The sequence below is a fragment of the Mauremys reevesii genome, linkage group 8 (genome assembly GCF_016161935.1).
Source record: "Mauremys reevesii isolate NIE-2019 linkage group 8, ASM1616193v1, whole genome shotgun sequence".
Lineage (NCBI taxonomy): Eukaryota > Metazoa > Chordata > Testudines > Geoemydidae > Mauremys > Mauremys reevesii.
In genome coordinates this window covers 83,859,130-83,879,854 of record NC_052630.1, presented here as the reverse complement: position 1 = coordinate 83,879,854, position 20,725 = coordinate 83,859,130, and the positions used below count along the sequence as shown (strand labels likewise).

Here is a 20,725-nt window from a genome sequence, read left to right as displayed (position 1 = left end):
GAACCTTCTCCATGAAACAAAACAGCATATTTTACTGAAATATCATTTCATCTACAAATATTCTGACTTGTTCTACTAACACCCATGTGAGGTAAGTATCTCCCCCATTTTACAGGTGGGGAAAAACAGACCTGTCCAAAGCTGCAAAGCACTCAGGCATTCTCACCTCCCAGACTTATGCCAAAACCACCTCTCTTTTTTGTTGTCATTTGAAAACTAGTTCTATTTGCAGTGCCCTAGACCCAACAGCTCTTAAGGCTGGATACTATGCACAGAGAGCTCCAACTCTTGGAAACACATGACAACAACATAATCTCAGCTTTCATTTTGAAAAAAAAAAAATACCCAAAACTAAAAAACATTCTAACTAGCATAAAGAAAAGCTCATACACTTCAGTCACATGCAACAGGGACAGTGATATCTGCTGAAGTCTGCATACAGCTCGAAACAATAGCATTAAAAAGTATAAACTACCCCCTTTTTGTCCTAATGGATTAACTTGGAAAGCCACTGCTCTGGGCACGACCTAAACAGAGATTTTTGCAGTCAGACCAAAACAGTTTTGCAGGGCTGCTATTGGCAGAAACCACTACAAAAAGGGTCATCTGATCAGATAGATGGGGCTCAGTCCTCCCTTCTCCAGGAAGAGTCCCGGCCCTCATGAAGAGAGGGAACTGTGGTTCAGCCTGTTCAAAGAAGAGTGGTAATGGTCCCTCACCAGACTGCTCATCCAAGCAGCCTCTACCACTGCCACCTCAAGGAGTGGTGGAGCCATTGCTTAAGGACCCAATGTTGTGTGGTCTGGGATCCATATTATAATAATACTACCCTACTGTCGCTGTGATGACCCTCTAACACCACTTCAAATGCCCTATACTTCCTTTCAAGTCCACTGTGAGGGAGAGAGAAAGGGGGTTTGTCTTCTATTCCAGCTTTTATCTAATGTAAGCAGTGATCAGAGTGTGATCTGACTTTGCCTGTTGCTCCCTGAGCCTGCTGTGGCCGGGGCGATGCAAAGACAGAACACTCAGCCCGCATGGCCAGTGCAGTCTATGCCCTTGTAGCATGCAGAGATACTCAAAATAAGAGGAGGTTACTCACCCATGCAGTAACTGACGTTCTTCGAGATGAGTGTCCCTGTGGGTGTTCCACTCCAGGTGCTGGTGTGTCCCTGCGCTGTCGCTCAGAGATTTGTACAGCAGTACCCACATGGGCTGCACACGCGTGGTTCCTGCCTCATGCATCATTGGTGCCTGAACGGCCTAGTCCTATCCAAATAAGGATACAATGCTCTGTGCACATCGCTGCTTCGAAAGTATTTGCATGAGGTTTAGGAAAGAAGGTTGGTAGATAGATAGGTTCATTGAGGTGGAAGGACGAATACACCTTCAGGAGAAATTTGGGATGCCTTCGGAGCATGACTATCCTTAAAAAACAGTGTACAGTGGGTCAGCCATGAGAGGTTCAAGTTCTCCTATGTGTCTGGTGAGTGAAATTGCCACTAAGAATGCAGCTTTTATAGATAGGTGTAATAGAGAGCAGGATGCTAGCAGTTCGAATGGCTTTTGCGTCAAACATGTGAGGACCAAGTGGAGGTCCCATGGTTGAGTGGGTGGTCTGATGTCTGGGTACAGGGTATGCATGCCTTTGAGGAATCTTTTTGAGATAGGGTGGGTGAAGATAGTGGTATCACTGATCTTCCAGTGAAATGCTGTGATTGCTGCCAGATGTACCTTTATGGAGCTGACGGAGAGCCCAGATTGTTTAAGCTCCAGAAGGTAGTCCACTGTGATTAGAAGAGGTGTGGAAGTAGGAGCAGTTTGCCTAGCAGAATACCGCGCCATGAACCCAGACCATTTATGGAGATAGGTGGTACGTTTAGATTGTGTCCTGATGTGCAATAGTACAGTTTGCACCTGCTCAGAGAAACCTAGTTCTTCACTGGAGAACCATTGAGGAGCCATGTCTTGAGGTGGAGCATTTCTATGTTTGGGTGGTATAGATGGCTTCTGCATTGGGACAATAGGTTTGGGAGTGCGGGGGAGGGAGATTGATGGACAAGTGGACATCGTGTTAGAAGTGGGTACCACGGCTATCTGAGCCATGTAGGGGCTATCAGTATGATCCTGGCCCTCTCTTTCCATATCTTTAATACTACTTTGTGTAGGAGTGGTATCAGTGGGAATGTGTATAGTAGGTTGTTGCTCCATCTGATTGCAAATGCATCTCCCATGGACTGTTTTCCCAAACCCTCTCTGGAGCAGAATCTGGGGCATTTCTTGTTGGTCACAGTCACAAACAGGTCCAGTTGTGGATAACACCAGATTTTGAAGATGTTGTTTATTTCCCATTCATGGTGGAGCAGGAAGGATCGGCTGAGCTCGTTTGCTGTGGTGTTTTGTGCACTGGGCAGGTACAAAACAGAGATATCGATATTGTGTTGGAGGCACCAATTCCAAAGTTTCATAGCCTCGGTGCAGAGTAAATGGGATCGAGCTCCCCCTTGCCTGTTTATATAAAACGTACAAGCAACGTTGTTGGTCATGATCCTGATCTTTACTGTCTCCCACTCATCAAGAGCCAAAAGACAAGTGTTGTGTACTGTTCACTGCTCTAGAAGAAGATTTATATGTAGTGAGGTCTCTGTAGGGGTCCATTGGCCTTGAGTGGTATCGTGTCCCATGTGTGCCCCCCAGTCAGCGAGGAATGCATCTGTAGTAATTATAATCAAAGCGGTTTCCTGTAAATACGGGACTTGGGAGGCTGTGTGGCTGAGACCACCATATGAGTGAGTCCTTGGTAGGTACAGTGAGAAGTTTGTTTAGTCTGTGCACATTTGGTTCGTAGACAGTGGCTAGCCAACCTTGTAGGCATCGCAAGTACAGGCATGCGTTCTTGACCACAAAAGTGCATGCAGCCATGTGGCCTAGAAGTTGTAGGCAATCATGAGCCATGACCTGTGGACTGTTCTGCAGTTTAGCGAACAGATTTTTTATGTTGATGAATCTATTGGTTGGAAGAGACGTGATGCCAGTTGTGGAGTCGAGGTGTGCACCTATGAACTCCAGACATTGAGTAGCGATTAATGTGGATTTGTTCGTGTTTATTTGCAGGCCAAGGCCCTGGAAGCAGTCTATGGTCATCTGTGTGGATTGGATGGCTTCCTCATGAGTTTGAAATTTGAGGAGTCAATCATCTAGGTAAAGGAAGATTATTATTCCTTTTTTCCGGATGTGTACAGTAACCACTGCAAGGATCTTGGAGAAGACGTGGGGTGCTCGAGACACCAAAGGGTAGAACCCTGTATTGGTAGTGGCTTGTTCCCAGAACAAATCTGAGAAAATGTCTGTTACGTGAAAATAAGCATCCTGCAGGTCAAGGCCTGAAAACCAATCTCCCTGCTCCAGCGCCAGAATAATGGGGTCATTAGGGTAACCATTTTGAATTTTTGCTTTTTGACAAACTTGTTGAGTCACCTGAGGTCAAGAATGGGTCTCCATCCCTCACTTTTCTTTTCTGTCAAAAAAATAGTGGGAGTAAAAACCCTTTTCCCCTGTGCTGATTGGATACCCTCTCCACTGCTCCTAGTCACAGAAGATTTTGTACCTCTTGGTGGAGCAAGTGGTCCTGAGAGGAGTCCCTGAAGAGGAACAGAGCGGGGAGGGCGGTGGGGGGTATGGACAAGAAGGGGATGGTATAGCCCAATTGGATATCCTCTAGGGCCCATCTGTCTGTAGTGATGTTTCATCAGTGCTCATAAAATAAGAGCAAAGGGTTGAGTAATTAGTGTGAGCACTGGAGTGTGTGGGAGGTTTTCTATGCCCTCGACCAAGGCTTAAAAATCTGCTTGTTAGGTGGAGGACCTAACTGCTAATGGTGAGGGGCATCGTCACTGAGGCCTAGGTCTCTGGCGGTGATGCTGATCATATGGCTTTTGTTGTGTGTACGCCGGGTATCGCAGGTGTTGGTAAAGCCAATCCCTATGTTGGCTCCTTCTAGAGGCTGGTGTATGGATGCCTAGAGATCTCAGAGTAATCCTGGAATCCTTCATGGTGTGCAGAACCTCATTGGCCTTTGCTGCAAATAATTTCTCACCATCAAAGGGGAGATCCTCCACACTCTTCTATATCTCACATGGGAAAGAGGAAGAGTTGAACCATGAAGCCTGACACATAACAGCCATCGCAGTGGACCTGGCTGCGGTGTCCACAGCATCAAGGGCAGCCTGAAGTGCCATGTGGGAAATTATTTGTCCTTCAGAGACCACTGTCTTAAATTGCAGTCTCTTTTCTTCTGGAGCACCATTAATAAATTCCATGAATTTCCTGTAGTTTCTATGGTTATTTGGCTAAGAGGGCCACATAGTTTGTCACCCTGAATTGCAGTGTGGAGGATGCATGAACCTTGTGGCTAAATAAGTCCATTTTTTTTAAACTGTCCCTGTCCAAGGGAGCAGGCCAGAAATGTTGCTGCTTGTGTCTTTGGTTCACCATTTCCACTACCAGCGAGTTTGGTGTTGGATGTGTGAAAAGAAACTCTGAGCCCTTGGAGGGAACATAGTATTTTTGACCTGCCCTCTTGCAGGTCAGGAGTATAGTGGCTGGGGTTTTCCAGATATTCTTGGTCAGGTCCATGATCGCTTCATTGATCAGGAGGGCAATCTTGGAGGAGGCCACAGGTTCCAAGATGTCTGTCAGTTCATGTTGAGTCTCTGACACCTTTTCTATAGTGATCTTGAGCTTGCTAGCCACCCTTTTAAATAGGACCTGAATGTGGGGTGAAATAATCTGCTATTGTTGTTGGCAGCAGCATAATAGCCTCATCAGGTGAGGAAGATGAGTTAGTGTTATTTGGAGAGGTATCGGGGGCCACCTCTTCTGTGTGCACCACTGCAGGTTCCTCCTGTACGTCCATCACAGAGGTGTGTGAGGGTTGAGGAGGAGATTTGGTGTCACCTCTATGTGGGCTATGTTGACTGGTGTGATGTCTCCTGTAGGACCCCCATGGGCTCCAATAATGCCATTGTCGGGGGAAGGGCATGGGTGGTAAGGGTAGTAAGTCTCTGGCATATGAGGACCTTGATTTTATTGCTCCAACATTAGTAGGTGTGGTGAAAAAAAACAAACCAAAAACAAAACAAAAAACCCAAGCCCTCCTTCCACTTCGCCATCCACATCACTAGAAAAGTGAGAGGGGATAATTGTTAGTAGAGTCCCAGTGAGATGCTGGTACCCAGTAAAGGAGATTCAAGGATTGGTGAAACAAGCAAATCCCTTTGGTTAAGAAAATATGGTGCGAATATAGACAGTGCCAATGGGTACTGTGCTGATTCCAGCGGCGGGACAGTAGGGTCAGTTGCTACCCAATTGGCATGGCACTGTGTGTGCGTCATCAGAGGTGGTTGAGGAGTCGGTGCTGAGGCTGTAATAGCGGTTGTGTGCGGCACAGACAAGTGTGCCTAAGGTGGTGCAGAGTCCTTTGCAGTGCCAGGTGGTGCCCTGGCAAAAGAGGCAGGCAACTTCAAGCCATTAGCCTCAGCACCGGAGTGGTGCATAGCAGCAGCAGCAGCTGGAGTACGGACAGCGCCTGAGGTGCTCGGAGCATTGTATGTGCTAAGTCGTGGTGTGGTTGGCAAGGACAAGACAGACCTACCCAGGGACCATTTGGAGGCAGTCTGGTCCCTGTGAGGTGATGAAGCTGCCTGTTTTTTGGCTGATTTTTTGTCCTTGGTGGACTTATGAGCCTTCCTTGGGACAGAGCCCTCCTGATCTGGATCAAAGACAGGCCTGAGGGACTTTTCCCCATCAGAATTAACTTGAGCCTCAGGTCTCTGTCCTTCATGCCATGGCTTTGAGCTTGCTACAATAGGCACATTTTTGGGGCCAGGGGATTCCCCCAAATGGCCATCAGAGATGGGGATGGCCTCTCTGCACCTAATGAATCTCTTAAAGCCTGGGGAGCCAGGCACAATGTAAAGTCCCTAACTAACCATGAGGGGAAAAATGGAAAGAAAAAAAGTAAGGAAGGGTAGAAGGAAATAAAACTCATCTGACTAAAATACTATCCTAACAAAACTAACTATCCAAAAGCGAAACAATTTTGAGCGGGACCACTGATATCTGTCTGAGGTCGAGGACGGTAGAGAAGAAACTGAGGAGTCAGGGCCATGCATGTGCTGTTAAGGCACCAACGGCTCATGAGGCAGCCACCATGCGCATGTGGCCTGTGCGGATACTGCTGTACAAATCTCTGAGCCAAGGCACAGGATGCACCAGCACCTGGAGTGGATCACCCACAGGGACATCTCTCAAAGAACCACCAAGTTAGCCAGTCCCTGAAACTCACTTGGCAACAAAATATGGGCCTAATTCAAAACTTAGACCAGTTTTATGAACTGACCAAGGCCAGGTCCAATTTGGAGTACAGTGCCACCTACTGAATCATCATTCAATACCATTTCCAACAGGCACTTAAATTTTCCTTGGATACCTCCCATCCAAGTGCAGACTCAAAACAGATATTGCTTAACTTATTAGATCAAATGAGCTCTCTGTGCCAGGAGGCATGGCTCCAAGTAAACACATGGCATTCAAAAGGAGGAAGACAAACGCAGCAGACTTTATGTCCACCTTGGTGCAGAGTATACATGGGGCCTTGTATATGCATATGAATACGTTTTGGAAATGTTTCAGGCTTGGCTTCATTTCAGTCTTATTTAGAATTTCTTCCAGGGTGTTTCAACTCAGTCTCAGCAGCTTGTCTGTACATTTCCCTTGCACAAAGATTTCAAAACAGATTCTACGTTGAATCTTTAGAAATTCATTCTGACCCTAACCATTACAGAGAAATAGAAAGGAGTACTGCAGACACATTCCTAACATCCATTTAGACAGGGACAATGAAACATGCAATTAACATTAAAGTGGCAACAAAACAGCTTACATTAGAGGACAAAGCCCTTATGACATCCTCCACAAGCCTGCAGCAATGTTAAACACCCACACATACACAAAAAATAGCCAAGCCTTATAAAATACCACCTGCGGTGGTGAATATGCTAGGAAAATAAAATACTAAAAATAAACATTAAGGTTAGCCAACACGTGACAAACATCAGCAAAGGGTTAAGCAGTTAGAAAAGCTAGCTGAACTGCAAGTCGTGTGTGTGTGTGTGTGTGTGTGTGTTCTGGGGGGGAGGGAGGGAAAGACCCATGAGTAACATTAACTATTATCAGAACAGAAAAGCCTCTAAGGAATGCAAAACTAAAGTTCAATGAACCAACTGTGTATCTATCATGTCTATAAGTGTCACTCTGGTTAGTGTTGCTGCAATTATCACTAGTACAGTTTGCCTGGCAGAGGAGGGATGATGTTTGTTTTCTCAGCTCTTCATTACAGAATGCATATTAGTTACTGGAGAAAGTACTTTAGATAATGCTTTGAGACTTAAACCCATATTTAGGCATTTGTAAAGTCATATTACCCTATGCTGTTCTCCTTGTATTATAGTAGAGGCCAGTGTCATGGATAGATTAGGTAGTCAGAGGTGGTGCTGTCATTCTGAGGCCACTAGCACACTTGGGTAGAGGAAGCGGGGCACATAATTGAAACTGGTATAGCACGATGACTGTGTGATATGAAGTATTCCTTTAAAATGTTGGTTTAAATTGTAAGATAGGCCTCATTCAAGGCAGATTCATTTCCTAGCCTCCAGTTCTGCAAAGTGCAAGTCTCTTGAAGAATCAGGGAACTAATTGCTAGGGCTGTGTGCTACCATGCAAGACCTAGGTTTTATTCCCAATCTTGTTTCCTCAGCCCTGAACCATCACCGACTGGGAGTGGCAGCATAAACATGCTCAGGGCCGGCTCTACCATTTTTGCCACCCCAAGCCTGGAGCCAGCCCTGAACATGCTCATATCCTCCTCTTCACAAGGTGGGTGTGCTTGTTCAGGAAGAAAGCCATTAGTTACTCTGTAACAATCTGTGGAGCAATGCTAAAAGAACTAGAAAAGAACCGTGCTGAGTTCTTCTTGGCTAGAAAGATGGGGGATGGAATATGGGTCTCAACTGGACTAAATAAAAATGGGGAAGGGTAAGGAGGGGAAATCACAGGATTTGAAGAAGGACAGGGAGGTTCCAGGGTAAAGAAGATCTGGGCCTTCTAGTTTCAGGTAATCAGTAGTTAAGGTTTAGGGGCAATACTCTGGGAGAAGTCAGAAGCAGTTTGAGTAGGAGGGATTATTTTTATTCTACTCTTTTCACCAAACTAACTCTTGCTGATGTCACTGAGTCAACCAAATTTTGGGTACAGGCCTGTGACTGACACAGACTTTGCATGGAGTTATACAAAACTTTACCATAACAATTAAAAAAGCCACCCCCGTCCCAAAAGAGGCCAAACCCTTAATCATAAAGAACAGCTCTGCTTGACGCCCATTAACACATTGTAACAGCCACCTGATGCAATGAAATCAAAAGAAATAGCAAATGAAAGACTGAGTAATTATCAAAGGAGCTAAAGAGAAAGAGCCTTTACCAGGTGGTGTCTTCTGTTCCAAAGGAGCTTTTGTTGACAAGAGTTGTTTGTGTTTAGGGAATATTCCATTCCGAGTACAAATTTCCTTCTTTTCCTGAGTCCTTCATGTTATGATCTATTTCAGCTGTTTGTTACCTTATTTGTGATGAAAAGGGAATATTAATTTCACTACACACATCCATTCAATTCTATCAAGGTACACATTGACCAAGTCTGTAAGAACAGGTGAAATTTAGCACCTTAAACTTCTTTGTTCATTTCCCAGTTATTTTGATTCATTAGCTTGCCTGCTAACAATGTCTCTGGTGCTACACAAGCCAACTATGGTCTCTCTCCGCCCGCTTTCATCCTCAGAACTGCTATAAATGGTGCTGGAAAAACAGCATTGTCAGCAGGTTCTTTCCTAGCCTGAAACTTAAACCTTATTGAAAAGTTCTACAGAATTTAATAGAGAATGGGAACCTTCATATGTCTTTTTAAATTAACTTACAGAATTCTGTATCAAGATGTAATTGGCTATTAAATAATACAGCAAGGATATTCTCCATTAAGTTCTACAGGCTCTTTTTTAAGTAACACCTATGCAGTCTAGTCTGAATTTAACAGGACTTTTCCAAAATAATAGAAAGGTTTTGTGTTTTGAGAGATAACTAGATTTGGCTCAACTGTCTGCGATAAGAAATGACCACAAGATTCACTTAGGACTTGCGCAAAACATACAGTTTTGTCTTAATAAATAAATAGGATTAAGTGAAGTCAGTGCTTTAAAGATATTCCAAAATGATAGCCCTGGAAGATGAACTCCTCCATGTATTAACAGCACAGATATAGCATTGGGCCTACTAGTGCAAGCTTCACCACAAATAAGTCCCAAGTTCTAACCTTGAGGGAATACCTCTTTCAAGGAGTTAGGAGGTACCCTAATTCTATCTACACATCCCATCCTTAATTCAGCTAGGATGTCAATTAATACCATAAATAGTAGTTTATTTGTGAGAGCTTGATTTCTTGAGGTTTCTAAACTAAAATTTATGGCTGCCTAGAATGGAACCTCTAGAGCACCTCTAGAGGTGTAGAAACAGAGGAGTGAGGAGCTAGTCTAAACTAGGTGGAGGAGAGAGCAACTATAAAACAGAGGTATCAGGAAAGAGAATGGGGCTCTCTCTTTTCCTCCCTCACCAGTTTTTCAGCTCTCAAATGGCTGTTGTTTTGTATATGGAACACTGGGTGATAACATGAGGACTCCATGCTTGTAGAACTGAACCATCTCTTTACTAAGAGAATAATTTACTGAGATTTACTTCTGCGGCTTGCCTGTGGGAGGTCCCTGGTCCCGCGATTCGGCGGCAGCCTGCAGGAGGTTTGCCGAAGCTGCGGGACCAGCGGACCCTCCGCAGGCATGCCGCCAAAGGCAACCTGCCTGCCGCCCTCACGGCGACCGGCAGAGCGCCCCCCATGGCTTGCCGCCCCAGGCACATGCTTGGCCTGCTGGTGCCTGGAGCCGCCCCTGCCTGCCGTTATAATCCAAGTCATACGTACACAGACTGACTTCCCAACTCTTCCCTCCTGTAACCTAGGCTTTTATCCCCAAATTATGTGCAGGTCACACACTACACATGAGGACCTATTTTTTCAGCTTGCCCTATAGGCATCCATCTCCTTAAAACAGGTCCTTAAATTTTGGTTGAATTTTGGACAGGGCCCCAAGGTGACTGTTCCAATTCCGAGTCTGATTCTGTTAAATTCAGCCTGCAGATATCCTCATCACTGGAAATCTCTGTCTCAAACCCTGCTGCTTTTTTCTTTCCAGAGTAGCTGTGGCATTCAGACAAAGTGGTTCTGCTTCCTTTGTCCCATATATTGCCCATAGGCTGGGCATTTTTCTTTCTGCATTACTTTCCATAGTATATGCACTGGACCATTCTCAGTTGGTCTCTCTCTGTCCTGCTTCCTGGATTCCTTTATCTTGGCCTTATGTAATTATTCTGCAACAGTGGCCATCATTATTTCGATCCTTGCCCTGGACAGTTCAGCTGCACTTGGTATTTGGAGTAATTTCTCTCCTATTGGATCTGTTTCTCTCAATCTCTCCTATAAGCTGGAATCATGTGTCCCACAAGTTGAGCCGGTCTATAAATTAGGGAATCTTTAGTGTCTCCAAAGTTACATGTAGATGCTGGAGTTCTCAGCTCTAATATAACTGTCTATTTCTTCTTGGCTTTGGGTTAATAAAAGACTCCATGCTCTCTGCTTCCCTCCAGTATCTTTCTACAGTCTCATTCAGTCTGGAATGACAGTACTCAAGACAACTTTATCAGCTGTTCTAGTGTTTGGAGCAATTTTTCCTGGCAACAGGGAGCTCTATCCCTTTTGCCAAGGGAACTTACATAGTGTGGTTAGGGAGGAAACATGCTCAGTGTTTTTTCAGTATATTAAAAGGGCAACAAGGAATACATCTGGTGTAGTCCTTTAGACTCTGCCCAGTCACTGAGTTTCAGTGGCTCTGGCACGTGCATTTGAAAGATGGAATAATATATGAAGGACAAGGCATTTTCCCATTTTAAAAGCAAATTTTTAAAAATCAACATGTCAAAAGACATACTGAATTATCCATGAGACATTAATTTACTTTCCAAGATTGTGAGTAGTACCCAATATATACAAGCACAGTGGGTATCAGATGTATTCTGGTGCTTTGAAAACTATGTTAGTATTACAAGACATCACTTTAAACCTAAAGGGGTTTCTTGGTTCTTTTTCAGACTAATGGACTGTGTAGGAAAGCATACAGTCTGGATCTTCAGTCAGTCTGCAAAGAGTGAGCCTAGTGTAAAGTGGGTTGAGTTGTCTCTCTCTGCCTAGAGAAGCTTGCTATGTCTGTTTTTTTGGTTCGTGTATGTTAAGATTCTGGATTCTAAGGAATAAAGTTCTCTTACCTTGCAACCTTTCAGAAGGAGAATTCTATGTTTTTAATCTAACATGAAATGCAGCACTTGTGATCTGCAAAGGTTCATATAAACCTTATATTTACTTTAAGTTCTGGGGGAAAAAAAACACCAAACAAACATCTAAAATTGATGGGGTTTGCCTGGTTTTGAGTTGAAACTGGGCTAAATAAGAATGTTGCTTAGGGCTTGGTCAAACACACATTTAAGTCAATGGAAACTCCCATTGACTCCACTGGGCTTAGGTCAGGCCCATCATAACTACTCCACATTCTACCAGACTACACAAATCCATCTATGGTGCCTGTAAAGCTCTTTACACACATTTAACATGGGTAGGAGAACATTCATCCTGCTTCTTATCGACAATGTCTGTGAATGAAGTGTTGATCAGCATTTTTGCTGCTTAACAGCACACACAATCTGAAAGAAATTAAGCCCTTTACAAATTGATTTCAGTAAGCAGCTGTTTGAAAGGCCATTTTTAAAAACTGGCATGTTTTGGGTGAACCACATCCTTTCAAAAATTCCTGGATTGATCCCTTTTGCTGTAACTCCTAACAGTGTTATGTTGGTCATGCTTTATTGCTTAATGTGATAATGTGAAATAATTTACAAAGATAATTGGGTGTTAACGCTGCAGAGGTGCCAATGTTGCTAACATAAGCATTTCTAACATTGCAAGAAAATGGAGATACACTACACAGTATAAAAAGTTACCAAATATGCAATTTATTCATTGAAACAGTCCCTGTATGTTGAATAAATACCAACTGCTTATTAGTAATCTATTTAAATAACCTGTTTATTGAAGATGAGTGGCTGTGTAATAGATACATATCAAAATTATGGTTTCTAAATCCCACTTAATATGTTTTGAATATTCAATTGGTCTTTAACCTACACTGCACTAAGACTATCAGAGAAATTTATTCTAATGCTTTTGGTTCAGGAAAAAAACAAAGCTATTGAATGCTAAATATATATGCACCAGTGGCTTTTTATAAACTTATTTATTGAAGGTTAAAATCTATGTAATAGATACCAATTATTAAAACCATATTTAACTATGAAAAAGATATTTAATCAGAGATTAAATATTGTAATAAGACTAAACTATCAGATATTTATGATACTTATTGTCAAGCCTTATAAAAATGCTACTACTTTAACTCACCTTGGACTATGGTAAGTCAGAAGTAGACTGAACTACTACTTAGGAAGAGAGAGTTATTTAATTTGCTGGAAAGTCAAGTGCAGGAGAGAAGTCTAGTACATGGTCAATCAACTTGTAGGTAGGCAAAATCATGGACAAAAGTGGGTGTTGTGAAAGGGAGAGATTTCCCTCCCCTCTCTTATCAGTTTTCTGATTAGGCAGTGAAATACTCACCATTCATAAAACTGACATAAGTTGTCTTATTCTGACACTATATTGAATAATTTAATTGGGCCATTTCCAGGATGTAATTTTTGTAATCTTTTTACTTTGCAGTATTGATTATGTGAGGATGATAACCTCTTAGTCTGAAGCCTGTCTGTGCTTTTCAGAGACTTGTATTGTATAATTTATAATAGGGAGTTACCTGAGACCTGGGATTTCTTATTAAACTGTCAGGGCCTAGAGAAATCAATTTTAAAAAATTTCTTTCTGCTGTATTTATTGTATAGATGGATTGAAGAAGAAAGATCTGGGAACAAGTATTATTTTGAATAAACCAACACGAGCTCTCTCTCACCCACAAATACCCACCCACTGAAACCAATGAGATGATTACTTGGTAGATATTAGTCCTTTACATTTTGCAGTTTTTCTATCTAGGATGCAAACATTATTTTCTGTTTTTAAAGCAAAGCTTGTTAAGAAGAGAAACTGCTAGATACAAGAAATATTTATATGCATTGCAGGAAAGGTATCTCTCCCCTGCTTTTTGACTTAATATAGCTACCATTTTACAATATCCACAGTGATGATAATTGCTTAGCAACAGACTGAAGGGGATTTGCATTAGTTGATGTACATACAAACAACACCGACTAAACAATTAGCACAAACAAAAGAATCCTTCTATCACAAACACATTATCACAGCTGCACAGAAAACAAACTGAATGTTACTGTTTAAATTACTGCCAAGAAGGTGGGTTTTGTTTAATTTTAAGATTTTGCAGAACCACTAGTGTTCACAAAGAGACTGCTGAAGTTAGTGCATGCCTGATGCTAGTGAGAGCCACTGGCCATGCACCATTAATGAGAGGTCGCATTGCTATTTGATATGCTGAAGCCAAGGCCACAAATATACTGCAATTACATGTGGCATAAATGGACATGATATTTTTAAACTCGGAGGCTTGCTATACTGAGACTTTAAAAAAAAAAAAGGGCATCTATTGTGTAGATATGATACGTTAGCACCCATGTTTTTGTTGCCATTCCCGTTCAAGTGACAGCTGCATGCCACACACCATGTGCCAGGTGGTTGCTGCACCTTACTGTAGGAGTACTCTCCTGCTGCTGTGTGTTTATCATCAAGAGCTTTGAGATCCAGGTCATTATGTGAAGTGATTCTGTCCATTCCATGTCACTGTTCTCTTGCAGAATGGCTGGAATATTTGGGCTAGATTTTGTTTTCTTTCAAAGAAGGACTGGCAGACTGCTGCAGTCATTTCACCTGTTATCTGTATGAATAAAGGATTTTTAAACATAGCCTCAGCTGAATAGCTTTTTAGCCACTCATGCCATCACCTTTTCAACCTGAGGAGCCTGTAATTTCCCTGCTGCTCTAGCAGCAGTGACCAGGATGGCTTTTATTTGTCTCTATCTGGTCAACAGATTGTACCTTGTCTCTCAGAAATAAACTCGGCTACTATGTTCCACAACTTGTCACCTCAAGATCAGGCTACTGCAATGCATCATGTGCAATACAGATCTAAGTAAAACCAGCGAGGGAAACTTGTGCAGCATGCACCTGGTTAAGCAAAGTGCTCCCAGCAGCAAACAGGATGCCCACTCTGGATTTCTGGGTGTTGGATTGGCCCTATGGCCATAAAAATGGCTTGGAACCTGCCTATGTCAGGCATTGCTTCACTTTCCCTGTACCAAATTGCCATGGAAGAGCTCAAGTTGAAGTACTGTCGGTTTAAGATTAAAGAGAACTGATGGGATTTTCCTTTATAGGCAAAGAAATGCGAGGTTTCCTCCCAGCCTTCCTTTTTCTCAAACCCAGGCCCCACATAGCCCAATCTCCTCACCTTCAGGCCATGGTGCAAGATGTGCCTCTTTCCCCAACCTTGTGGGGAAGGAAGGAGGCACTGAGAGCTGATCAAGAGAGTTTCTCTGGTGGGATGTTACTTCATTTGGCAAATCTGCTGGAGCCCTGGACGTACTTTGTAAAGGTTTTCCACAAACTAGAACAAACAACGAAAATAATCCTGTGTGCTCACTCTCCCTGAGACCTCATAAGTGTCACCAATGTGCAGTTCCTAGGCCAAGTCATTCTTGTGCCATGTGGTGGCTTTTCCTTTGTAAGTCAAAGTGGGCCTGGGGTGAGAATTGTTTTGTTTTTTTAAGTCCTTCCCTGCTCCTCTGTTTGAAAGCAGATGAGGGGGGAAGGGAGGAAACCAGGTCCACAGCATGGTGTTCGTGAAGAAAAAGTAGTACCTTAGGGTGACCAGATAGCAAACGTGAAAAATCAGGACAGGGGGTGGGGAGTAATAGGAGCCAAAAAGACCCAAAAACCGGGACTGTCCCTATAAAATCAGGACATCTGGTCACCCTATACCTTACACGCCCATTGAACAGCAAACCAAGTCAGTGTGTATATATGAGAGCCTTTCTAATGGCCTTTTTGCTAATTTTGCCCCCTACTGCCCATTTGCAGCTCACATGAGCCTTCTTTCACTCTCTCTTTGTTGGTGCTTATCATTTCCTAGTGTTATATTGTCCCTCCATAGAAAGTGCATGACTGAATGGATCTGTAGGCCAGCTTTTTTAATTGGACCAAAGTATTTTCCCTGCAAAGAGAAAGATGAAACCTAGCATTTTTCATTTGGATACAATGCATTTTTATTGCAAGTGAAAGGCAGATAATAGCTTTGGCAGTTGCTTTCTAAGTAGGTCTACTGCTTACTGCATCAAAATGAAAGTTAGGAAAGATAGCCACAGTTGGCATTTTCTGATCAGGTCCTTTTTTCTTCTATTGAGGATGAAGATGCAGGTTGACAATTCTCAATTAGGTACTCTTTTCTCCTATTGATAATGAATTCTTTCATTTTAAACTGCACTATAATCTGGCCAGCTGAGTACAGTAAGTGAAGGCTGATAATTAACTAAACTGATAACATGAACAGCCATTTGTTACAATTTTATAGTATTTCTTTTTATTGTAAAGGACATTATTTTTGTTCTAATATGTATTTGGAAAATTGGGATTTGTTTAACACTCACTAAAATCATTCCTATACTCAGAGACAAATTATAATAAATGACTTTTTTTTCCTTTCTATTTAGCAACCAATTTTACAGACAATTAAATTACACTAAAGTAGATTAATCAACTTTAATGTGAATCAATATACTTGTTTTCGCTATATTTTGTGCTACAGCAAAATACACCAACTTGAGATGTATTGTAAAATAGATACTAGCTATTTGCATTCATGGATATTACACAACCCACTTTTCATGGCTAATCAATCTACAGTAATTTAGATAAGATGTTCATTAATCAGATTAGACACCTCTGCGCATACACAAATCAATAGTTTTCTAAATAGAAGAGTTAAAGGAAGCAATAGAGATTGGATGTGGTGATCTTGCCTGAATTTTCAGTCAGCATGAGATCAGGTTAGAGTTATGCTGAAATTATACCCATATTTAGAACCAAACAAATTAATTTTTTTGGTCCTGCAGTGATATATTATATATTTTACATATTATACAAACACATGCCTTCCTATGTCCAGATTTCAGCAAAGATTGTGACCAGATATTCTTAAAATTACACCATGACAAAAGTTGTTCCCAGGGTATTTCAGCCAAGATGAGAAGTATGAGACAATATTCAGAAGGAAACTTGTAGTGAGAATTCCAGCCAAATTTAGCACATTCCAAGAGGCATGAATTCAACTAAACACAAAGACTAAACATTTTGCATTTCACCCAGCACTAATTTTCAGTTGTCTCATCATGGTAGATAATGCAAAAGATTTGTACAGAGTCAGGGTAACCACTGTTGTGAGGGTGGCAATGCAACCAGTGGATCTGCCTTACATAAAAGAGAGGCTGTAATGGGTTAATGGTCTATGGATTAGTGAACCACTATTCTGGACAAGGCTTTAAAACACACAAAAAGCCAAACAAAAAAGAACTCCCACACCACTTGACCAGCATCATGCGAAGGAGAACCTGGTGTATGCTAGAAATATATTTCAGAGAGTTAGACCCTTATTGGTAAGACAGAAGACTGTTCATGGTTGCCTTGTTTGAAGAGTTATGATTGGTTGGGTTAAAAGATTGCTGGAAAGGACTGTTATGAACAGTAATTTTCCACTGAAAAAAGTGGTGATTAAAATCTTAAGAGCAACTCAGAAGAGGAAAGGGGACTCATCTTTTGCTTGCTCGGACAACATCAACACCTATTCTGCTAACTAACCACCTGAGTATTGGTAATGGGTAAACCTCAAGAGATTTGTAGATTAGGTTTGGTTCAGATAATAATCCAAACTTTCAAATGGTTATGCAGGCTTTATCTGAACAATCCAGACCCTTTGTCTGCAAAATGAGAATAGAAATCTCATGATACCACATCTTTACCAAGATAAAGAAATAAAATATCCAAACACTTCAGAGAGCAATTATTTTGAGTTCCATTCTTACAATGAGAAATAAAGGGGAAGGTGTCATCTGGCCACCCACCTCCCCCAAGGACTTCCAGTGAGCAGAGAGAGAGAGTTGCAGTGTACTTGCCCTTTCTGCCTACCCCTGGAATGCACCCAGTACATTTTACTGGCGTTCATTCATGATTTGCCTGGCATTTTCAGGCTTTTGTTAGCTTACAGGCTCACACAAACCTAGATAAACTGAACCTTAAAGTCTGTGTTCACCAATACCATGCATTACTAAAACAGATTTTGTAATACAGGCTCCCCACCGTGATTGTAAGTAGCATGTGCAAAGGGAGTTGTTTTTAAGTGGATGTTAAATACTGCAGTTATTGACAAAAATCTTCTAAAAAGCCTTTAAGAACAGTTCTCTTTCCTAGTGATTACCTGGGAGGGGGTAACTCAAAAAATTTAACATGTCATTTAAGGGTTCCCTAAGGAAAAACCTATCCTGTTCATTAGGAGACTGGTTTTAATAATTTTTAAACAAACAGTTTCCCCTTTCCACATTACTTTCTTTACTGCTTTATCTAATGCTTGTTTTGCAGAAGACAAAATGATTATGTTGCAACAGGGAACACCATTGGTCAATATCTGACATGATTAAACAGGCAGAATTCAGAAACTGGCCTACTGTTAAAGTGGAGACTTTCAAGGTTTGTTTTTAATGTGCCAAAGCTGTCAGGCCAGATTTGACACTTGCCCATGGACCTAAATCCCCTTTGTGAGTAAGGAAAGCTCCCATTAACTCAGTGGGTTATTTGCCCAAGTAAGAATAGAAGACCTGAACACAAACACTTTTCAGGTTCACCCATCATTGACCTTCTTTAGCATATGCAAATGCCAATATCACAAGGGCAATCTTTCAAACAGGACAATATAAAGGACAGACTCATCAATCCTTTATAAGCCAGGGTGGAAAAGCCAAGCAAAACCCAAGGGGGAAAAACAAGGCCACCCCTCAAATAGTTTTCCTTCTAGGAGATACTTATTAGCACATATCTGGCTTTTTAGTAGTATGACTTAATCAGACCAACTAAATCCTCCTGCTAAAGGAGCACCATACTACCAAAGCCAAACCCATACACAGCCCTTACCTTTTCTATTTAGGAAGACCTCCTTCTCCTCAAAAACACAGCTTCAAACCACAGCAGGCAGCCTTAATTGTTTATGGCTTCCCTTTTCACTAAACACAGCTGTCAGCTTTGCCTTTCAAATGCCTAAAGTGCCACAGCTGTGCCACAGACTGGTGCCAGCAGGGCTCAAGCGAATGCACTACAAGTAGTCCTGTAGACTTTGTGGCTTGGGTACTCAAGCCCACTCAAACCCCTAGACTTGACAGCCTGAGCCACAATATCCACACAACTATTTTTATCATGATAGATTGGGCCCCACTAGTGCAAGTCTATTACCCAGGCTGGAAGGCTTGCTCCAAGCTGCAGTATAGAGAGGGCTATGCTGCTATAGCAGAGCACATACCTCACATCATAGACATTTTATTATTTGACCAAATACTTACAAGTGACAGCAATTTGTTTCCAGCTGTAGCCACCTTTGTTGTAACGCTGTATAGTGACATAATCTCTGTAAATGTAAAGATAAAGGAAATAGTATTATTCCATAGTTATTAATTACAGGAGTTCATTTGTCTTTTAAGCAACTGATGTGGCTTTTAGATTTTCTTTTCTTTTGTCTCTTTTTTTTGGTATCCTCTGCTTTTTTAAAAAAGTGTGATTCCACTTTGAAAATTGACTGTAAGGAGGACACTGCAAGCGTACCAGGCTTCACAACGTTCAGTGGCTTCGAAATCAAATCCATTGATTTTACACAGGTGTAAGTAATTGGGATTTAGTAAACAACTTTGTTGATGATGCCTAAAAAAAAAAAAATAGAATCCAGCTGTGTGGGCTCTGGAAGGATAGGAGGAGTTAAAAGCAGCATAAACTATTTTTTGTCATTAAAATCAGTGAATCTGGCTTGGAATACACATAAGGAAGACATTTATCAAATAAAGTGATGGGTTACTTAGTCAATTTTCTGAGCAGAGACAAATGCCAAGCATTTTATGTAGTTATGTATTATTGTTACATAGAGGATGCATGGTTTGAACAGGGGTCCAAATTCAGTCCTAGCATCAGTGGGTGCAACTCCTCTTTAAGCCAACTTTTTTCTAATGTTGTGATTCTGCACTGTTTGGTTTGAATCAGCTAAGTGCAACATAACAGAGATGCTTGTAGCCACCTAGAACAATTGTGTAATAATTTGCCTTGGATAACTCTCTCTGATTTAACCTTGGAACTGCTATTTCTAGCACCAAGGTCCACATAAAAGAAGGCACTCAAAATTACCAGGCATTTCAAACCCTTCAGAAAGATACACTTCAAATATGGGTTTGCAGATGTGTAGAGGCTTAGGTGATATAGATGTTCAGGCAAAATAAAGACCATCTTTTAAAAAGATGGCCTTTATTTTGCCTGAACTGTTCCACTGTCACAGATGGTTAGTCCCAAGATTAAGATCATTCTCTGAGGGGTTTATTGAAAACACAAAATAACCTTTAATGTTCACCAAAAATATGTTATGCCATGAATAAGTCCTTCTACTGGGGGAAATAATAACAAAAAACCCTTGGAGGAGCACCTCCCTAGTAAAATTCCTGCAAGCCAAAATGCTTCTGGGGAATTCCTCTGTAGCTAAAGCCCTTGCTAAGTGAAATGCCTAGGGAAATGTTTTTGATAGAATGCTCCTGAGGCCTGCCTCTCTAGTTAGAGCCCCTGCTGGCACTTTTTCCCTGACCGCCCCGTGAGGCTTTTATAATTGCAAGTAGAGCACAAATAACCTGCAGGTGATCTAAGCCCTTCTACAATTTCCACCCTAAATAGGCCCAACCAAGAGTTCTGGACCCAGCTGCTCTTTCATTTCCTCTGTCTCTTACATGGCTACCATACCACGTTCACCTATTCCTATTTCTGATGCTTACAGTACTCCCCCTTCTTCCTTTAACTCTGCTGATCACCTGGCTGATGTTCAGCCCATGAAACATCAGAGCAAGTGAAATATGACTTTGCAGGGGTAGATTTTCAAAGGCACAAGGGTCCATGGGAGTTGGGCACTTACCTCATTAGTGCTCTGAACTCTTCCCTCATACCCAGCCTTCAGTTTCACTTCCTTTGGGCTGCTCAAATTTGCTTTTAGCTAAGAACTATTTTCTTGATGGAAAAACACCAAAACTACATCAGAAAAAAATAAGGTTCTTGAAACCAGCAAAAATATTCAACATCTGCTGCGGCTTACTTTATGTGACCTTTTCCCACTGCTTTTGCTCACAAACAGAGGAATTGGCAGGGCAAGGAAAAATACTTT

General features: G+C 41.9%; 1 long non-coding RNA gene across 5 annotated transcripts in view; it reads right to left on the bottom strand.

The window, feature by feature from the left end:
* LOC120370567 overlaps positions 1-18,806 on the bottom strand; it is a 183,442-nt gene extending 164,636 nt beyond the window's left edge. For all 5 annotated transcript variants that reach the window (XR_005583804.1, XR_005583801.1, XR_005583803.1 and 2 more), the window contains exons 1-2: positions 18,460-18,806; positions 8,539-8,673 (exon numbers count right to left, since the gene is read on the bottom strand). This is a non-coding gene — a long non-coding RNA (uncharacterized LOC120370567). The remainder of the gene's footprint in view (positions 1-8,538; positions 8,674-18,459) is intronic.
* Between the last annotated feature and the right edge of the window lie 1,919 nt (positions 18,807-20,725).